The sequence below is a fragment of the Zea mays genome, chromosome 3, assembly GCF_902167145.1.
Source record: "Zea mays cultivar B73 chromosome 3, Zm-B73-REFERENCE-NAM-5.0, whole genome shotgun sequence".
Taxonomy (NCBI): domain Eukaryota; kingdom Viridiplantae; phylum Streptophyta; class Magnoliopsida; order Poales; family Poaceae; genus Zea; species Zea mays.
In genome coordinates this window covers 147,621,888-147,643,702 of record NC_050098.1, presented here as the reverse complement: position 1 = coordinate 147,643,702, position 21,815 = coordinate 147,621,888, and positions in this window count along the sequence as shown.

Genomic DNA, 21,815 nt, shown 5'->3' with positions numbered 1-21,815 from the left:
AGGGAGTGAAGATATCAGAAATTTTAAGTCCTTTAGAAGAAATTGAAGCAGCAAAAATTAAAAAGGGGCCAACAGTGACCCCAAAAAGAAAAAGAATGGTTAATGTGTTAGATGTTTTGGAAACAATTAAACTTCCAAGCACAACCCCAAAGAAGACTGCTGAAACTTCTGAGGCGCCTGCTGAAGTATCCATTGCTGAAGCTCCGAAGCAACAGACTGGAGTTGAAACAGGGCCTTCAGAACCAACCAAGGTAATGCCTTTGGAAGCAGAAGAAACAAAAATTGCAAAGGCAACCGAAAAAATGAAAATGACAGAGCCAACTTTGGTTGAAGAAATTGATACCGCTGCCCCCGAAGCATCTTCCAAAATGTACGATTATATCGTGCGACATGCTTCGGGGAAAAAGTTATTGGAAGAAGAAGTTTTTGAAGCTAATCACTATGCCAAAGAATTGAAATATCCGAAGGGAGCACTAGTGTTCAATGGGACGAACGAAGAAGATTTCCTATACTGCCTCCCAGACAACAAAGAATTATCCGTCTGTCAGGAGATGGCTAGAAGTATGGGATTTCCGAAGCTTGAAGCTGGATTATGCGCTATGACGAAGGACGATCTTGCAGATAGTCTTGCGTACAATAGCCTGAAGGTATGAGAACTGCACATTTGGAAATTTTATGATTTGAAAACCATTCTTTTATTCTTATACCAACTCTTTTACATATAGGGTTTAATACTAAGCAACACGTTGAGAGCGCAAAAGAATGCCGAAGACGAGAGCTATGAAATTGCTTTCAACAACCTACGATCAGAGGTTATTAAACTGAGAAACGAAGCTCTGGAAAAGGATAAAATTCTGCTTACATTGGTGGACAAGGTAAAAAAGGACGAAGCTGCCTCAATGGCCCAGGCCGAAGCCCAAAAACGCGAAATTAAAGGTCTTCAGAAACAGCTAGCTAGAGCCAAAGAAGAACGTATACTTGAAGAGACAAAACGAGAGCTTAGTGATCAATTGGCCAATCATTTAGAGATAAGTGTTAAGGAGCTTCGTGCATCCCAGAGAAAATGCTATGTTAAATCCATAGAGTGCGTTAAGAAGATAAAATCCAGCTTCGCCAACGTTGGCGCATTCTCTAGTGAAGAGAATTTCTCAAGAGACAATTCTGAAGGTCCAATGGAATGGATTAGTCACGAAGCAGAAGCCTTCGAGGAAATCCTGAATAGCCGCGGTGACATCTGCGCTTTTTCGGGTGCTAGAGGGATTGCTACTGTTTTGGAGAGGAAAGGTTGCGAGCATGTAAAATCCTTAGCGCAGTCCGAATCTACCTTGTCCTCTGAAGACATTAAAGACCCCTCACCTGAAGCGAGCATGGTCGGCGGGAAATTCTTCACCAATATCTGGGACAACGGCGGTCGAGAAATGGCGCAAGAAATTATTCAAAAGAGTGAAAAAGGTATCCACGATGCTAGAAAAGTAGCAGAAGCTGCCGAGAAAAGTACAGAGCCTGAAGGGCAGATAGGTACTAGTTAGTGGTTTTTATTATGCTGTAATTTTTAACTCCAGACTTTGTTCGCAGTTTGTAATAGTAATATAGCCGTATCTTTTCTTCCCTCAGAACCTGCTGAAGCATCTCCGGGCCCCCACCCGAAGGGGGACGATGAAATTAGAAAAATGGCCGAAGCCATTATGGACAAGGTTGTCGACCAACTATTGAATGAAGCTGCAGAAATAGTGCTTAAGGAGGATTGAATGCTATTGTAGAAACATTTGAAACGTAAAATGTGTAATATATTGTAACTTTGAATGTAATATATAATCTATTTACAGTTTAATTCTTTACGATGCATGAAATTTTGCATACATACCATTTTTTGAGCCTTCGGCGAAAAAAAACACCTTCCCTTCTTTTCATGCTTCGTGAAGAAAATCTTTTCTATATCACAAGAATTTGTTTACTTCTCTGATGAAGAACATCCAAGCTTCATGAAATATTCTCCGAAGCTATAAAAAAGTTGTGTTGCCTCTCTAATGAGGCTACTCTTCGTCTCGATTCGTCTTGTGCCTTAGCACGATTTTCTCTTTTCCAAAATATTCTCCGAAGGTCAACACTGTATCCCCTTCTTGTTCCACATGCAATATGCTGTATGATGCTTATGTTATGCAAAAATGATGTGATGATGTTATGTTATGAAAAATGATATTTGTGCCACAGATATAAGTCCCTGTAATAGAGCACACATACTTTTTATATCAGCGCTGACTTTTCGCTGTAAGCCTCCCTTAGGAGCTTCTTCGCCTTTTACTTTCAGCGGAATCAGCGTTTATTTTTCGCTGTAAGCCTCCCTTAGGAGCTTCTTCGCCTTTTACTTTCAGCGGAATCAGCGTTTATTTTTCGCTGTAAGCCTCCCTTAGGAGCTTCTTCGCCTTTTACTTTCAGCGGAATCAACGTTTATTTTTCGCTGTAGGTTCAGAAAACTTACACTGCGCTCCCTTAGGAATGACTTTTCACTATTTTGCAGAATTTGCACTGTGTCCGTTAGAACAAATTTTTGATAATACAAAGGTCCTTCATGCCACCATAAATTCGTATGCTTCAGCAACTCAAGCCTATGGAAAGGACATATTTTTATTATGGTAAAAAAGACGAAAGTGTTACAAGAAATTAAAAAACGATAAAAGACACTTAAACTTCTCATAATTGTTCCTTATTAACAAAAAGATAGTACTGAATGTAAAAATATGAAAAAATTGCTGTTGAGGTAGGATATTTATCAATAAATGTGCTTTGACTCTGGCACAGTGCTATTGACTGTGCGAGCTTCGGACTCCTCTCTGAAGTCTCTCTGAAGATGATTGTTCTGACTCCCTTCTGGCTGCTGTCCTCGCTGCGTCGGCGGTGGTGGTGGAGGGTGCTGCCAAGATGCTTGGGGTTGGCTTGCCGAAGCAACAGAAGCTGCGGGGTGGTTGCCTACATATCCTGGAATATAAGGCGAATGATACGAAGCAGTATGCATGACCTGCTTCGGCTGACTTTGTTGCGCAGCTGCTTCTGCTATCTCCTTCTGCTTCTGGATGGTAACGTGACACATCCTGGTGGTATGGCCCTTGTCTTCACCACAGAATAGGCAATAAATTTTTCTTGGCTGATCTCCAAACCTTCCCCCGAAGCCCCTGGCGCCTCTGCCCCTTGGCGCTGGCGGCCGAAAAGAACTTTGCTGCTGGCCCGAAGCTTGTGAAGAGTATTGTGGCCTTTGCTGCTAACTCCCTCGATCATCAGTTTGAGCAGAGTTATGAATTGACCTAACGTGCCTCGGGTGAAATCTTCCTCCGAAGCCCCTGGTCATTTCAGAGAACCTGAATGCTTCCTCCCTTCTTTGGCGGAAGTCATTGTCAGCTCGAATGTATTCATCCATCTTCTGGAGCAGCTTCTCCAACGTTTGTGGTGGCTTCCTGGCAAAGTACTGCGCTGAAGGTCCCGGCCGAAGCCCCTTAATCATGGCCTCAATGACAATTTCATTGGGCACTGTTGGGGCTTGTGCCCTCAGACGTAGAAACCTTCGGACGTACGCCTGGAGGTATTCTTCGTGATCCTGGGTACACTGAAATAAAGCTTGAGCAGTGACTGGCTTCGTCTGAAACCCTTGGAAGCTAGTTATCAGCATATCCTTCAACTTCTGCCAAGAAGTAATTGTCCCTGGCCGAAGAGAAGAGTACCAGGTCTGAGCAACGCTCTTGACGGCCATGACAAAAGATTTTGCCATAACTGCAGTATTGCCACCATACGAAGATATAGTTGCTTCATAGCTCATCAAGAATTGCTTCGGGTCTGTATGACCGTCATACATGGGGAGCTGGGGTGGCTTGTAAGACTGGGGCCATGGTGTAGCCTGCAATTCTGTTGAGAGAGGAGAAGCATCATCGAAAGCAAAGTTTCCATGATGGAAATCTTCATACCAGTCGTCTTCATTGTGGAAGCCTTCCTGATGGAGCTCTCTGCGTGGAGGCCTTCGGCTCTGATCATCTTGAACAAGATGACGAACCTCTTCGGAAGCTTCGTCTATCTACCTCTGAAGGTCAGCTAGACGAGCCATCTTATCCTTCTTGCGCTGCACCTGTTGCTGAAGGATCTCCAGGTTTTGGATCTCCTGATCCAAGTCATCCTCCAGAGGTGTTGGACTAACAGCCTTCCTCTTCTGGCTTCGGGCCTCTCTAAGAGAAAGAACGTCCTGATTGGGATCCAGCGGCTGTAAAGTACCAGCCCCTGTCGCTGAAGCTTTTTTCGGCGGCATGACGAAGGTGATGCTTGCCGAAAGTGTTCAAGACTCAAAAAAATGGAAGTGAGTTCACCGGAGGTGGGCGCCAATGTTGGGGACTTGTTCTCAAATGCTATGAATCAAGAACAAGGCAACATAAAATGTTAAATATCGAAAGCCCTTCGTCCTTCAAATCATTATTTCCCTTCGGATATAACGAATTCAGGACAAAGGTCATGAAGGACGTACCTTCATGATCATGATAAAAAATGTAGAACATTCAAACAAAATACAGAAAGTAACATAATTTCTGTAAACATTATTATTAATATATTTCTATTTGTATTACTTGTGTAGATAAAGATAAATTACAAATGTACCTTCGGCTTGAAGGAAAGGAAATACAGGCGTGACGCAAAAGTGAATGTCAAGTCAGCGTGAACAGTACGGGAATACTGTTCACCTATTTATAGGCACGGGTCGCAGCCCATGCAAAATTACATTAATGCCCTTTACATTTATCAATAACTCTATGATAATTCTTCGAGGTCTAATCTGGTTTTTCATCTTTAAGTCGGTTTCCCTTTCCGCCGTTATTCCGAAGCTCTTCTGCGCACAGCTTCATGATCGTCTTATCCTTCGTCGTGATTGCCGGCTCAGTTGAGCTTCGTCTTAACCATGCTTTTGTATACTCGCAACTTGACTTCGAAGGTACCTGTTCACATATTTCTTTTGGAGAACATAGTCAATTATATTTTTGAGGACCTTCGGAAGCCGAAGGCCCCCAACAGATTCCTTTCTAATTTGAGACTACACACATAATAGACTTGAAAATGAAGTTAGTCTCAAATATTCAAATTATAGACCATTCTCCCCCTAAATGTGTGCATACAAGTGATGAATACTTGTTTAGCTTATGCACTTGGACTTGTGAGGCCAGGTGATTAAGTTCTACAATTTGAACCTTGGTACAAATAAAGTATGAAAATATGAAATTGCACCAATTTAAGGAATTACTCATAATCAAATGGTATACTAATAGACATGATATCCAATATTTTAAGCCAAGATTCAAGTGCAACCTTATGATGTGACTTAAGATATTGCATATACATGCATACACTAACTTGTAAGAGCCTAGATACACAAATGTAATACAATAGTTCATGGAGTGACACACCTTTGTTCCATGCCATATGGTCTTCATTATAATCATGAATTTCTATCTTAGCTTTTGATAGGCTTGACATTTCAAAGAGAAACTTATCCTCTTTAAATGATCAAGAGAAACTCATTCTCTTCAAAGAACTACACAAATTCACTAAAAGAAAATGTTAGTCTTTAAGGACACAAGATATAGAATGAGCTCCCCCTAAATGTATGCATCAAGTACTCGAATTACTTGTAACATGCACTTGATTCAATTAAGATTCTTAGAGGAGTTCATCATATATCTTGGTCAAGGCATAATATATTTGAAACAATTGAATTTATGCTAGAGAACACATATCGTTCCCCAATAGAACTAATCCATGGGGTGACATGTGGTAAATATTTGATCATTTCCTTGGAACCACTCATCCTCATTTGATGTTCTCCAAGGTGTGAGACTACAAAACATGAACTTGAAGAAATCATTAGCCTCACAAGATATAAGCTAAACTCTTCCTCAATTTGTGCATGCAAGAGTACACAAAGTACACTTATGCACATTAACAATATGAGGTTAAAGGATATGTTTGCACTATATCTTGGTTTAACATAACATGCTTTACATAGATGATGAAAATTAAACCAATTAAAAGTTTAAGAACTAAAAGTATATCAATTGAAATCTTGGAGGGTAAAGCATGCTAATATGAACCTCAACCTCATAATGAAGGATATCATATAAATATGTCACTACATCTTCATTATTTGGTTGACAAAAAAAATATAACTCCCTTCTTGATTCACTGTGATCTCTTTTCTCTTTGTGATTTCATCCAACCAAGTGATCTTGAACTTCATTTATTTTTTGTAGATTTTGAATCCATCTTGAAAGCACTTGGAAAGACCTTATTGAGACACTTAGAAAAGAGAGCATTAGAAACACAAGGGAGGGTTTCACAAATGATGATCCTTATATATGGATGGCAAATGAATCATCATTATTGAAACCCAAAAGGATAGACTAAATTCCTTTAAATAAGTGCACACATATAGTTGATGTCAAAGTTATATGCACTATTGAACATTTTATATTGCGAGGAATTTAACCTATACTATGGTACATTCCACTAAGGATAAAATACTAAAACAACTGAAGGAGAGGAAGTTTTCATACCTTGGCCTCTTATCAACTTCATCTTACTTTAGTTGAATAGTATCCTTTAAGATTGTGATTTATCCAATTTAATAATAAGCACCATATCTCAACATAGATTTTCTTATGGATAAACTCAACACAAGTGATGACATTAGTAGCACAAGCACTAGTTTCTTATTTAGCAACCCTTTTATATGTGGAAGGCAAGTGTGTTGCTAAAATAAAGAAACCTCATAATATGGACCAAATTTCCCTTGAGCCCTTATGCACAATATATTTTGAATGACATGGATAATATGCATGGTTATTCAATGAAGTCTAAATGGCTGACTTAATCCATATTATGGTGAGTGTCTAATATGGAAGAATAAAATCCAAATTAACTAGATAGAAAATACGTCACATAATTTTGGATTGTTGACCATATGATAATATTCATTCATCTTCCAATTGGACCTTTATTTCATAATCAACAACTGATGTGTATCCTCAAGTGCTTCTTCTTCCTTAGTGGCTACACAAGTCACAAAAGATATAAGATTTGAAAATAATATGCACTTGAGATTCAGTTGTTACCACCCTTGCTACTATCTCCAAATATGATTTATACATCCATTATCGAGCACCCGACTTGATTCATTTAAGGAGTGATCCTGCAAAACAAGTTTAAGCTTCGTATTTTGGTACCCAATTTGAATTGGGTCCTTTGAGATTAGTAGTAAGAGCCTTGGATACCCACACATTCCTTATTGTGGCCTTTCTCTTTGTGTAGGCATCCAAATATACTTGACAACCATCTTACTATGGTTCCAAGTTAATATGTAAACTCATAGATAAGAGTTAGAGTTAAGAATAGGAGCATTTTCTCCTTTTCTTGCTACATCATTGTGTTGCCTTCTTGATGATGAACCTAGCTTGACCTTGGGTGCACCTAGCTTATCAAGGTTAGTCGCACAAGCATTCATATCATAAAGACAAGTTATACATGGAATTTACAACTTAGTGATCCAATCCTAGTGTGAAGCATATGGATACCGATTGAAGTAGATTCCTAAGATATCAATTTGTAGGTTTCCAAAATTTAGAGAGTATGGATCACTAATTGTACCTTTTACAGTTTCAAATTCATATCCATGTTAGTGCATATGCATATGATGAATATCAACAAAAAGGATTATTATGCACTTGATACACGATAAAGGAAATTTTAAACTACATCAAGAGTAGCTATTTGGAAAACGAAGATTGCAATCCATATGAATGAGATACAAATTTACCATTTTTGATTGTCTTAGTATAGCTTACTCAAGTGAAACTTATTCTCTATGACACAAGATATATAATGTTCTCCCACTAGATATGTGCATCAAGTATTTGAATGACTTGCCACATGCACTTTCAATTCAGTTAAGAGTCTCATGAGGAGTATATTACATATCATGGTCAAGGCATGACAAATTTGCAATGAATTAACTTATGCCTAAGAATACTTACCACCATATAGAATGTACCTTTTGTTATACCAATTTGACAGATCTTACTATCTGTGGTGGTGTCACCTTAGTATTCTTCTTTTCATCATTTGTGGAGACTTCCTTCTTTGTTATCTCTTTTCCTTTTAAAACTAGTCGATAAAACACTTTGAATAGAGGTATTAGTAGTACAAGGAAGTATTTAATGAATGATATATATATATATATATATATATATATATATATATATATGGCAAACAAATCATCATTTATGAGGCGTAAAGGCATAAATTAAATTCCTTTTAAGTTAATGCACATGGAGCAGTGAATTCACAATATGCACTAATTTACAAATTTAAGCCAAAAGGAATTTAACCTTCATATTGACATTCCTTTCCATAGAATATATTATTACCAATTGAAAGAATGCCACTTGGAAGGAACTACTATTGATCAACTACCAATTGAAGCAATTTGTTCCATACCTTTGCCTTGAGCATTCCTAATCTTTCTTTTAGGTGAAGATTAACCTTTAAAGCTTGTGATTTTATCAATTTGAAGAGCACAATCTCTACTTATGAATTTCCACGAAATATCTTAAAAGAGATTGTATTAGTAACACAAGCAATAGTTTCCTATTTAGCAACCTCTAGTATATGAATGACAAGAAGGTTACTAAAACAAGGAAACCTCATGATATGAACTAAATTACCCTTACAAGCATCATGCATAACATCAATTGTAAAAAAGATGAAAGTAGTATGATTATTTAATTAAGTTTTACATGGCAAGTTTAATTCATAGCATGGTGAGTGATTAATGTAGAAGACTCAAAACCAATTTAAACAAGAATGAATACATCACATAGTATTGGTTCGATCTTCTTTGAATGTTGAATGGCGCACTCCATTTGGGAAACACATTCTCATGTTGTGAGACTACATAAACACTTGGATAGAAACATTAGTCTCACAACTCTAGTCATATAGAGAATTACCTTTTGGTAAGTGCTTTAAGAATTTGAATTTCTTACTTAGCACTCTGTTCATTTAAGAACATGGGATAATACTCTTTATGTCTAGGTCATGGCAATAATATGATGATTAACTTGAAATATGCCACAAGATACATACAATAAATTTAAAGCATGTAGATTGTCACAATATAAAAATATGAACTTGCAATCTACCATATAATTAGATCCTTTCCAAAGCAAGGTAAAATCTTTTAAGTTCATTCTCAAGTGCTTCATTTTTCCTATGTGGCTACAAAAGACACAAAGGAATATACCAATTAAAAGCAATATGCACTTAAGATTTAATTGTTACCATCCTTTGGATATCACTTGGTTGTAGGCCTTTTGCTTGATTCCCACAAAGGTTAATCCTTATTCCCTACAACACAAGTTCTTGCTAGAGATGAATATGAAGTTAGTGATATAACAACTCAATTCATCTTTGAGTCAATCTTAAAGGATAGAAAATGTAAGATTGATAGCTTGAGATAAGAATTTAGTTAAACCACTCAAGCACCCCCAAAGCTTCATATCATCTCTGGGTACCTGCAAAACTTATTAAGTACATTTTGGTACCCATTTTTGGATGGGTCCACCAAGGTTAGCTAATAAATACTTAGGCACCCAAATGGCCTTTGTGCTAGTTTTAGGTGAACTTCTTACCTTTCTAGCACAAGTGTCATTTTTGGGTCTCCTAAGTGAATATGAATGAATTGACATGGTAGGCTTAAGAGTTTTACCCTTTGGACAAACCTTGAATAGATGTCCTTTTTCACGGCAATTGTAGCAAATGCGGTGCTTATCCTTGCAATGCGTTTGCCTTTTGTTTTCATCCTTTTTGATGGTCATCTTTCTTGATCGTGCAAGATCTTGGTTCTTCATGTGGGGGCATGAATCAATTTCATGACCCTTCTCCTTGCATCCATAGCACCTTCTATCGCTTCTCTTTGATCTTTCTTTGTTGAAGCACATAGGTACATTGTTAGAGCAAATAGTATGAGCATTAATTTTCTTACCATGAATTTTGCTCATGCCCTTCTTGGAAAGCTTGGTATTCTTTTGAAGGGGTTTTGTGCATGCTACGGTTGTCCCCTTCTCAAGCTTTTTCACCATATTATCACGGTTATCTTGAGAAGGTTGAGCATGACACTTTCCCTTCAAAAGAGTTAAGCTCCTTCTTAGCCTTCCAACTTCTTCCTTGAGCTCTTTATTTTCTTGTGTCATAGAAATATCACTAATTCCTGAAATTTCTAGCTCAATGGAAGATTGGCTTTCTTGAGAGCAACATTTGTTAGCACATGATAATATAGTTTCTACTTGAGTACATGTGCATATGTGAGGTTGGTATGATTTCAAATTAGTTAACACAACCTCATGAGCCATTTCTAACATGATATGTGAATCCATAAATTTATTATGAGAGCACACAAGCATATCATGTTTTTCTTGCAAAGCTAGATTTTCAATATTTAGCCTTTCTATCGTGTTCTTGAACATAGCATTTTTATTTTCTAATTGAGCAATATATGATGAATGATTAACAACTTTAATTTGCTCAATTGAAATGTCTTCATACCTTTGGACCAAATCATCATGAGAGCACTTTAGCTTCTCATGCTCTTTGGTCAACTTCTCCAAGTCTTCGATTTTTCTGATGAGGAAGTCTTCTTGCTTATGAAGCATTTCTTTTTGTTCTTCCGCTCTTTTCATGAGTTTGAGCATGCTCATCCGATGTTTCTTGCTTAGCTGAGCGAAGAATTGTTGAAGATCATCCTCATCTTCACTATCACTTTCTTGCTCCTCCTCATCCTCACTTTCGTTTCTTAGTCCCCCCCGACATGATCTTTACCTCACGCGGTTAAGCGTTAGAACAAGGATTAGGCTCTTGTTGGGGACTTGTTCTCAAGTGCTATGAATTAAGAACAAGGCAACATAGAAAACGTTAATCGTTAAAGTCCTTCGTCCTCCGAAGAATTATTTCCCTTAGGACATAATTGCTTACGGACGAAGGTTATGAAGGACGCACCTTCATAAATTCATCAGACAATAATGAAGGATGAAATATAAAGAATATAAAAGACCACACGAACGATTATATATTATTATTATGTATAAACAGAAATATCGTTGAATTACAAGTGTACCTTCAATCGGAAGGAGATGATAGTACAAGAGTGACGCAGAAAGCGAATGTCCAGTCAGCGTGAACGGTACGGGAGTACTGTTCACCTATTTATAGGCACGGGACGCAGCCCGTGCAAAATTACATTAATGCCCTTTACACTCGATAATAATTCTATAGTAATCTGTCGAGGTCTAAATAGCCTTTTCATCTTTAAGTCGGTTTCTCCTGCTGCTGTCACGCCGAAGCTTTCCTGCTTACACCTTCGGCGCTTCATCAACCTTCGTATTATCCCGGTCTATTGTGATGCCTGACTTGAGTCCGAAGGTACCTGTTCACACGTTATCCTCCAGAAACACTATTAAATCCTGTTTTTGAGGACCTTCGGAGGCCGAAGGTCCCCAACAGTAGCCCCTCGCAATATTAATTTGTTCAAAATAATAAATTTAGATTGCGATCTGGACGAAGGCTTTATGCCGAAGGTCCGAAAAAACACCTTCCCTTTGCTAGAATAGCAACATTCACTGACAAGCGGGGTCTTTCAACTTTCAACACACTTGGCGTATAAATACGGCCATACCGCAAACGCATTCGACACGCTCTCTGGCCAACTGCTCCCGCTCACTCAATTTTTAGCTCTTGTATACTACAATTTGCTAAGCTTTTAGTTTTGAAGCTTCGGCTTTGAAAATAGTTTTTTAGTGTCTCCGAAGATGTCCGAGGATAAGAAGACTGCTGCTGAGACGAAGCTGAGCCTCGACGAAGAGAAAAATTTGGGGTTTCTTATAGCGATGTCAAAGACCAACACAGAAAAAATCACCAAGGAGATTCTGGAAGGTTTGTCTGAGGATACTGGTGACAGTGACAGCTACGATGTGGACAGTGGTGGTGAAGACTCCGAAGATCGTCCATGGCGACCAAGCCATTCAGTTTATGGTAAATCAACTATCAAAGAAAGTCATCTTGTCAATATGAGAGGAAGGTATTTCCGGGATTTGTCCATTGTGAGGGCCGACGAAGGGGAAAAAACTTGCCCACACCCTGAAGAGAATGAAGTCGTAGTGTACCGAAGCTTTTTGAAAGATGGACTGCGATTTCCTTTGAGCAGCTTCGTTGTGGAGGTGCTGAAAATGTTCGAAATCTATCTCCATCAACTTACTCCGGAGGCAATTATAAAGCTGAATATCTTCGTGTGGGCCGTGAGAAGCCAAGGTCTGAAGCCTGACGCAAAAAGCTTCTGCAATATACATGAATTATCATATGAAACAAAACCTTGGGGTAAGGAACAGTATCACAACAATTTTGGCTGCTACAGTTTCGTTTCTCGGTCCGGGTCAAGCTGCCCCGTGCCAACTTTTCGGAAGAGGTGGCCCGGAGACTGGATGACAGAATGGTTCTATGTGAAGAATGATCTGACAATACGAGAAGATATCAAAGGTATAATCATGCGCCCTATTTGGCAAAGCTTCGACCTTCGGAGGCCGAAGGTTGAAATGAATGAAACTGCCGAAGAATGCTAGAGGGCCTTCGGCGCAGTCTGCTCTTTCATTGGAACAAGAGACTTAGTTCAAGAGCATATTGCCTTCAGGGTATGGCCACTTGCGGAAAAATGGGAAATGCCACAAGAGACCGTAAAAGAAGCCGACGAAGGTGGACTTATCAGGTTGAAGTACACTTTTAAATTTGGAGATAAATTCGTCGAGCCAGATGATGACTGGTTAAAAAGTATCGAAAATTTAAGTGATGAACTGCTTGGGGCTTATTCGAAGGCTGAAGACACTGCAATGTCAGCAGCCTTCGGAGGCCGAAAGAAGAAGAGGCTGAATCGGGTATTCGATGCAATCGGGTTTGTCTACCCTGACTATTGCTATCCCATTCGAAGGCAAAAGAGAAAAAACACAACCTCTGCAAAAGAAGAAGCTACAATTGCTCCTAGCGAGCCAGAACCGAAGAGAAAGAAGATAAAGGTCCTCACACATCGGCCGCGCTATATTGAACCAGCTTCGGTGCCTGAGTTTACCGGAGAAACTCCTTCGGCCACCGAAGCTGAAAAACCAACCGAGCCAACTTTGCTGCCAGAAGTCGCAGAAACGGCCGAGGTGCCAACAAAGATAGAATTGGAGCAATCAAAGATTTTGTTATCAGAAACGAAAGAGAAGGCCGAAGCGCCGTCCACAGAAAAAATGGAAGAGGTAAAGGAAGCAACTGAGGGCTCCAAAACATCAGAAGTTTTGAGTCCTGCAGCAAACATTGAGACAGCAAAAATTCAAAAAGTGCCAGCCGTAACTCCGAAAAGAAAGAGAATGGCTAATGTGCTAGATGTACTGGAAACGATCAAATCTTCAAGCACACCTCCGAAGAAGGCTGCTGTCACTCCTGAAACAACAACTGAAATTTCTGATTCTAAAGCTCCAGGGCGAGAGACTGAAGCCGAAGCTGGGCCCTCAGAGCCCGCAATGATAAAACCCTTGGAAAGTGAGGCAGAAAAAATAACAAAGCCAACTTTTGTTGAAGAAACCGATGTTATTGCCCCCGAAGCATCCCCCAAAATTTGTGATTATATTATTCGTCATGCTTCGGGGAAAAAACTATCAGAAAAAGAAGAGCAAGAGACCCAGCACTACGCCCAAAAACTGAAATATCCAAGGGGGGCGTTAATATTCAATGGCAGTGGAGAAGAAGACTTCTTGTATTGTCTTCCCGACAGCAAGGAAATTTCAGTCTGTCGGGAGATGAGCAAGAGCTTCGGATTTCCAACTTTAGAAGACGGGCTCTCGGTGCTGTCGAAGAACGACCTGGCCGACAGCCTGGCTTACAATAGCTTAAAGGTGGGACAAATGAAATCCTTGTATTTTTTGTTGAGTCCAAAATTTTTCGTTTGTTTAAACCTTTTGACGCACACATATTTCTCTTTGCAGGGCCTGATACTTAGCAATGCCCTCCGAGCACAGAAAGATGCTGAAGACGAAGGGTGTTCTATAGCCCTGAGCAACCTTCGTTCCGAAGTTATTGAACTGAGGAACGAAGGTCTTGAAAAAGATAAAATATTACACTCATTGATAAATAAAATAAAAGAAGACGAAGCTGCTTTTAAAGGTCAAGCTGAAGCTCAGAAGCGCGAAATCGAAGATCTTCGGAAACAACTGGCTAGAGCCAAGGAAGAACGCATACTTGAAGAAACAAAGCGAGAACTCAGCGACCAATGGGCCGATCACCTAGAAATAACTGTTGAAGAGCTTCGTTCATCCAGAAAAAGATGCTATAACAAATCTATAGAGTGTGTTAAGAAGTTAAAAGCTAGCTTCGCCAGGGTCGGCGCCTTCTCGAGCGAAGAAAATTTTACGAGAGGGAATCCCGAAGGTCCCATCGAATGGATCGACCACGAAGCTGAAGCCTTCGAAGAAATTTTAACTAGCCGAGGAGATATATGTGCCTTCTCTGGTGCCAGAGGGATTGCCACCATCTTAGATAAGAAGGGCTGCGAACATGTAAAAATCTTAGCACAATCCGAAGCTGCTTTGTCTTTTGAAGATGCAAGAGATCCCTCGGCCGAAGCTAGTATAATTGGTGGGAAATTTTTTACCGATATCTGGGATAATGGTGGCCGAGAAATGGCCGGAGAAATTATTCGAAGAAGTGAAAAGGGCATTCACGATGCTAGAGAAGTAGCTGAGGCTGCTGAAAAGAGCGCAGAGGCCGAAGGTCAATTAGGTATTAACTAATAGTTTTTATTATTTTGTAATCTTCGGTTTTAAGATTTGTTTGCGATTTGTAATAGCAATGTAGCCGTATCCTATCTTGCTTCAGATCCTGCTAAAGCGTCTTCGGGCCCTCAGCCGAAAGGAGACGATGAAATTAAAAAGATGGCTGAAGATATTATGGACGAAGTCGTTAATCGGCTCCTGAACGAGGCTGCAGAAGTCGTTTTGAGAGATGATTAAATATTCTTGTGAAAACTTATGAAATGTAATATACTGCAACATTTTGTAACTCAAATGTAATATACCTATTTTTGTTAGTCAAGTCTTTACGATGCATGAAACTTTACACGTACCGCTTTTGAGTCTTTGACGAAAAAACACCTTCCCTTCTTTTCATGCTTCGTGAAGAAGGATTCTTCTTTGTCACGACAATATCCAATGTTCTGATGAATAATATCCAGGCTGCGTGAAAATATTTTCCGAAGCTACACTTCCGAAGTTCAATGATGTATCTTTTTGTGACTATGATTTCTCCCCTTTTTTCAAAGCGTTCTTCTGTAGATTGATAATGTGTCCATCTCTTGTGCCATGTGCAAAATGATGTATGATGCTTATGCTATGCGAAATGATGTGATGATGTTATGTTATGTGTGAGATGATGTTTATTCCGAAGATACATACGCATCCCTGCAATAAAACACAATCTTTTATAAGCCTCCCTTAGGAGCTTCTTCGCCTTTTACTTCAGCGGGATCAGCGTTTATTTTTCGCTGTAAGCCTCCCTTAGGAGCTTCTTCGCCTTTTACTTTCAGCGGTATTCGTGTTGACTTTTCGCGCTTCGCCTTTTACTTAGGCGGTATCAGCGTTGACTTTTCGCTGTATGCTCTGCATTCCCTTTGGAACGACTTTGGAGCAGAAAACTTACACTGCGCTCCCTTTGGAACGACTTTTTTATGACTTCGGAAAACTTACTCTGCGTTCCTTAGAACGACTTGTTGTTGCTTCGAAGAATTTTCGATAGTTCGAAGGTCGTCCTTGTTACCACAAGTCTTTGAACTTTAATCAATATGAGCCTGTGAAGAAAATATATTTTCCTTGTAGGAATCAGCAAAACTAATTATATGAAACCTAAACAATGTCCTTTACTACAGAAAATAAAACTGAATGAAAAAGATTGCTACTAAGGTAGGATATTTGTCAATAGATGTGCTTTGACTCTGGCACAGTGCTATTGACTGTACGAGCTTCGGACTGCTCTCTGAAATCCCTTTGATGTGAAGCATACTGGCTCCCTTCTGGCTGCTGGCCTTGTTGCAACGGAGGTGGGGGCGGAGGCTGTTGCCAGGAAGCTTGTGGCTGACTTGCCGAAGCAACAGAAACTGCAGGATGATTGCCCACATATTCTGGGATGTAGGGCGAATGATACGAAGCTGTATGCATGACCTGCTTCGGCTGAGCTTGTTGTGCTGCTGCTTCAGCTATTTCCTTTTGCTTCTGAATAGTAACATGGCACATTCTGGTAGTATGACCTTTGTTCTCACCGCAGAATAAGCAAAAGATCCTTCTCGGTTGATCGCCAAATCTTCCTCCAAAGCCCCTGGCGCCTCTGCCTCTTGGAGCTGGTGGTCGGAAGGAGCTTTGTTGTTGCCCCGAAGCCTGTGAGGAACATTGTGGCCTTTGCTGTTGGCTTCCTCTATCATCATTTTGTGTAGAGTTATGAATCGATCTCACGTGCCTCGGGTAGAACCTCCCTCCGAAGCCCCTGGTCATTTCAGAAAACCTGAAAGCCTCCTCCCTTCTTTGGCGAAAATCATTATCGGCCCGAATGTACTCGTCCATCTTCTGGAGCAGCTTCTCCAAAGTTTGAGGAGGCTTCCTAGCGAAATACTGAGCTGACGGTCCTGGCCGAAGCCCTTTGATCATGGCCTCAATGACAATTTCATTGGGCACCGTTGGTGCCTGTGCCCTCAAACGCAAGAACCTTCGGACATACGCCTGAAGGTATTCTTCGTGATCCTGGGTGCACTGGAACAGAGCCTGAGCAGTGACCGGCTTCGTCTGAAATCCTTGGAAGCTAGTTAATAATAAGTCCTTCAGCTTCTGCTATGAAGTGATCGTTCCTGGTCGAAGGGAGGAGTACCAGGTTTGAGCAACACTTCTGACAGCCATAACGAAAGATGTGGCCATAACTGAAGCATTGCCACCATACGAAGATACTGTTGCTTCATAGCTCATCAAAAACTGCTTCGGGTCTGAGTGGCCATCGAATACGGGAAGCTGAGGCGGCTTGTAGGATGGAGGCCAAGGTGTAGCCTGCAGCTCAGCGGACAAAGGAGAAGCATCATCAAAAACAAAATTCCCATGATGGAAATTGTCATACCAGTCATCCTCGTTGGGAAAACCCTCCTGATGAAGGTCTTGGTGCTGAGGCCTTCGGTGTTGCTCATCTTGAGCAAGATGACGAACTTCTTCAGAGGCTTTGTCTATCTGCCTCTGCAGTTCAGCTAACCTGGCCATCTTTTCTTTCTTCCTCTGTACTATTTGATGAAGCATCTCCATGTCTCTGATTTCTTGATCTATTTCGTCCTCTGGTGGTGTCGGACTGACAGCCTTCCTTTTCTGGCTTCGGGCCTCCCGCAGGGAGACTGTCTCCTGATTGTGGTCCAGTGGTTGCAGAGCTGCAGCCCCAGTCGCTGAAGCTTTCTTCGGCGCCATAACGAAGATCTATGACCGCCGAAGGTGTTCAAAAAACTTCAAAGAGTGGAAGTGAGTTCACCGGAGGTGGGCGCCAATGTTGGGGACTTGTTCTCAAGTGCTATGAATTAAGAACAAGGCAACATAGAAAACGTTAATCGTTAAAGTCCTTCGTCCTCCGAAGAATTATTTCCCTTAGGACATAATTGCTTACGGACGAAGGTTATGAAGGACGCACCTTCATAAATTCATCAGACAATAATGAAGGATGAAATATAAAGAATATAAAAGACCACACGAACGATTATATATTATTATTATGTATAAACAGAAATATCGTTGAATTACAAGTGTACCTTCAATCGGAAGGAGATGATAGTACAAGAGTGACGCAGAAAGTGAATGTCCAGTCAGCGTGAACGGTACGGGAGTACTGTTCACCTATTTATAGGCACGGGACGCAGCCCGTGCAAAATTACATTAATGCCCTTTACACTCGATAATAATTCTATAGTAATCTGTCGAGGTCTAAATAGCCTTTTCATCTTTAAGTCGGTTTCTCCTGCTGCTGTCACGCCGAAGCTTTCCTGCTTACACCTTCGGCGCTTCATCAACCTTCGTATTATCCTGGTCTATTGTGATGCCTGACTTGAGTCCGAAGGTACCTGTTCACATGTTATCCTCCAGAAACACTATTAAATCCTGTTTTTGAGGACCTTTGGAGGCCGAAGGTCCCCAACAGCTCTGATACCAATTGAAAGTTGCCTAGAGGGGGGGTGAATAGGCAAGTTAAAACTTTTTCAACAAAAACTAGAAGCAAACTGGGTAAAACTGAATTGATCTTGAAATTCACCCAGTTAACTTTGGAAATGAGATGATCTAAATGATCCACAGGGTTCAAAGTAGTAGATCTGAGAAAGGCACTTCTCAAAATCCACACACCAAAAAGGTATAAACAAATCTTTCACGGAATGGTGAGAGAACGAAGAACACAAACAAACACAATGAGCAAGAACACAAGAGACACAAGATTTATCCCGAGGTTCGGTCACACCACCAAGGTGCCCTACTTCCTCGTTGAGGCGCCCACAAAGAGCCGGGTCTCTTTCAACCCTAATCCTCCCTTTGCCGACCACAAAGGTCAAGCCCACACAATAATCTTTGCTCAAACGAGCGGGTAATACAAACTTTCTTGTGGTCTTCCACAAGATTTGGAGACTCACAAGAGACACCTAGTCGTCTAGGAGCTAGAAGCTCCAAGAGTAATGAATCCACAAAGAACTCGATGTAGTACCAAAGCTCAAATCAAGAAGAGCAAGAGAGATTTGGAGATGAAGCACAAAAACTGCAGCTCTCAAACTCACTCAAAGATTTCTCTCCAAAGATTTGAAATGGGAGAGGCAAGAGGTGTGTGAGAGAGAGTGGGAGGTGTTTCTCAGGTTAGGAATGGAGTCCAAGTCGTGCTCTTCTGTGGAGGAGAGAGGTGGGAGTGAGTATATATAGGTGGGGCTCCAAAACTAGCCGTTTTTGACTTTTCTGCCCAAAAACCGGTTGAACCGGTCCCAAAACCGGTTGAACCAGTTTTCAAAAAGCTGCGCACAACTTTTTGGCTGACACAGCAGACTGGCAGAAAAAAGTGAACAGTGCAAAAACCGGTTGAACCTGTTTCCACCAGACAAAAACCGATTGAGTGTCCGGTTGAGTGTCCGGCTGAACCGGTATTTTCCAAAAAGGTGAACAGTGCAAAAACCGGTTGAACCTGTTTTAAAACCGGTTGAACCTGTATTTTCCAAAAAGCAATTTTGGCCAAGATAGACTTAAAAAGGTTGTAGTACATACTTTCACTAAGGATTAATAACAAGGGTAAAATGGAAGTTTTAGATCAAGGATTTTGAGCTTTAGTACCAACACCAACCTTCTTTATGGACCCCCCTTGATAGTACGACGATTCTTATACTCAAGTCAAATAAAATATAATTAAGTAAACTCCTTGAGTCATTGGTGTCTCAAGTGTGATTTCTCCATGATGTTGCTTCATAAGGATCACAAACATCTTTGTCTCACCTTTTGAAGCAAACACAAATCGAGCCTGTGACTTGTGCCATTTCACCATATATGAGTTCAAATCATGGCTTCAAGTCACCTTACTGATGCATCAACATGTTGTAACTCTTCATAGCTGATTAGTTCATCGACTTAGTGCAAGTACTCTCTTCTTCACCTTAGCCATGGTACCTCGGTCTACAAGCCGTCGCTTGGCCTTCACCTTCGCTTAGTTCCTCGAAGCCCTTTCCTTGCTATCTTCACCCTATCAAGCCATTCTTGAGTCACATCCTATTGAGCATCCATTGAGAGAATCATTTCTTCAATATTGTGAACCTTGCTTGAATGTCATCTAGATATAACTGCTAAGATCAATCAAGCTCTAGTTTGATTCTCATATATTCATATATGGACTAATAGTAATATGGTCAAGCCAATTCACGATTCCTCATATCTTATTCACTTTGGCTTGACCAATCCTCTTAATCACTTCAACCTCTATTATGATCATATTTATGCATAGTGATTTCTCAGGACTTGTCCATATATTCAAACCAATATAGAGACCATATTATATCCATTTGCATTGTCTCACTGGTTATTTGACCTTGTGTTGAACCTTGTTCACTGATCATTATACACTATTCAAGTATGTTCATCATACTGAATTTCTTGTTCAACACTTAGCAAACTTGTTAGACCTTTAAATGTGTTGTTATCCAAATCACCAAAACTCACAAAAGGGATGAATGCACTTTCATGAAGAAACTCCCCCGCATTCCAGATCCAAGCGCGGGCGAGGATCTGGAAACGTAATGCAGGGTGGTGAGGCCTCTGGGTCTCATGGAGCTCGCGGTCGGACGGCCCGGAATCCTTTCGGTCGGTCTTGACCCGCGACAAATCCACAGGCTTGGGAGCCAACAAGTGATGATGATGGTGGCAAGGATGATGAGATTGACCTCCCCTCTGCCAACGCTCCCATCATCCGAGGGTTGGTTCTCCACCGGGCGGAGGCTCGTCGATCTGCGAATGAGCCCATCACAGATTATACTGCCAGCGGAGGGTCAGCTCTTCTTCAGGACATCCGATTCCAGAACCCTACATTGTGTATTCGTGATGCTAGGATCAATGGTAATCGGTTCTGGACCCTTCAACATGTTGATTTTTATAACTCTGTGATTCTTCCCAAGAAGCATCAGCCTATTCTGCATCAAAGATACATCAACTGGGAAGGATGTGAAGCTATTGGAGATCCGGAGATGACACAGGCTTTGAGGGCCTGTGAGAGGAAGAAAATGAAGAACATTATGACCTTCCAATATGATTGGAATGATGAGGTCATTGCTCAGTTCTATTCCACTCTTTGGATCAAGCTGGCCGATGAGGAAAGTCCCTATAACTTTCCTTATCTAAATTTCTATATCGAAGGCAGCTGGTACAAGGTGAGCTACCAGAGGTTTGCTCACATTCTTGGATTCTTTGATGAAGACATTTCTGGGGACAAGATCAAAATTCATGATTTTCGGCAACCCACCAAGGATGAAGCCCGGGATCTTCACATATCTGAGACTGGTAAATTTTGGGAGTCCACAAATCTACATAAGTTTTATAGATATATTAATTCTCTATGCATAATGACCCTCATTCCCAAAGGGGGTAATCAGATGAACATCCTGGGAGAGAGCAAAGTCTTGCTCTCGTTTATGAAGCCCAATAGCTCGGAAAGCATCAACATTTTTGACATGATTTGGCAAGAAGTTATTCATGCTGCCTGCTTCCCTCTTAAGGGATGTCTCCATGCCCCCTGCATCATGGAGATGATTGAAGTGGTCACTCAATTTCGCTATGAGAAAGGCACGAGACATCTATCTTACACCCCCTTCTGGATTGATCCAAACAATCCAGCAGGGTGTCTGAGGAAAGCGCCCTCTAGCTCTCGTGGACCTGCTGCTGCCGGACCCTCGCGTCCATCTCCTGGTCGTGGATCTCCCACATCACGTGGTCATGGTCGTGGTCGAGGTCGTGGTCGTGGGATGGGTGCTCGTCTGGCCCATGGCATTGCAACATTCTTTTCCATGTGCAGAAATATATCTTCAGATGTACATGAGCTGGCTCGGCGGCAGCGGGAGACTGACGACAATCTTCGTCGTCAAGCTTCCTCTATGGGTATGCCATTTGCCCCCGTTCGCCTGATGTGCCTCTCCATCC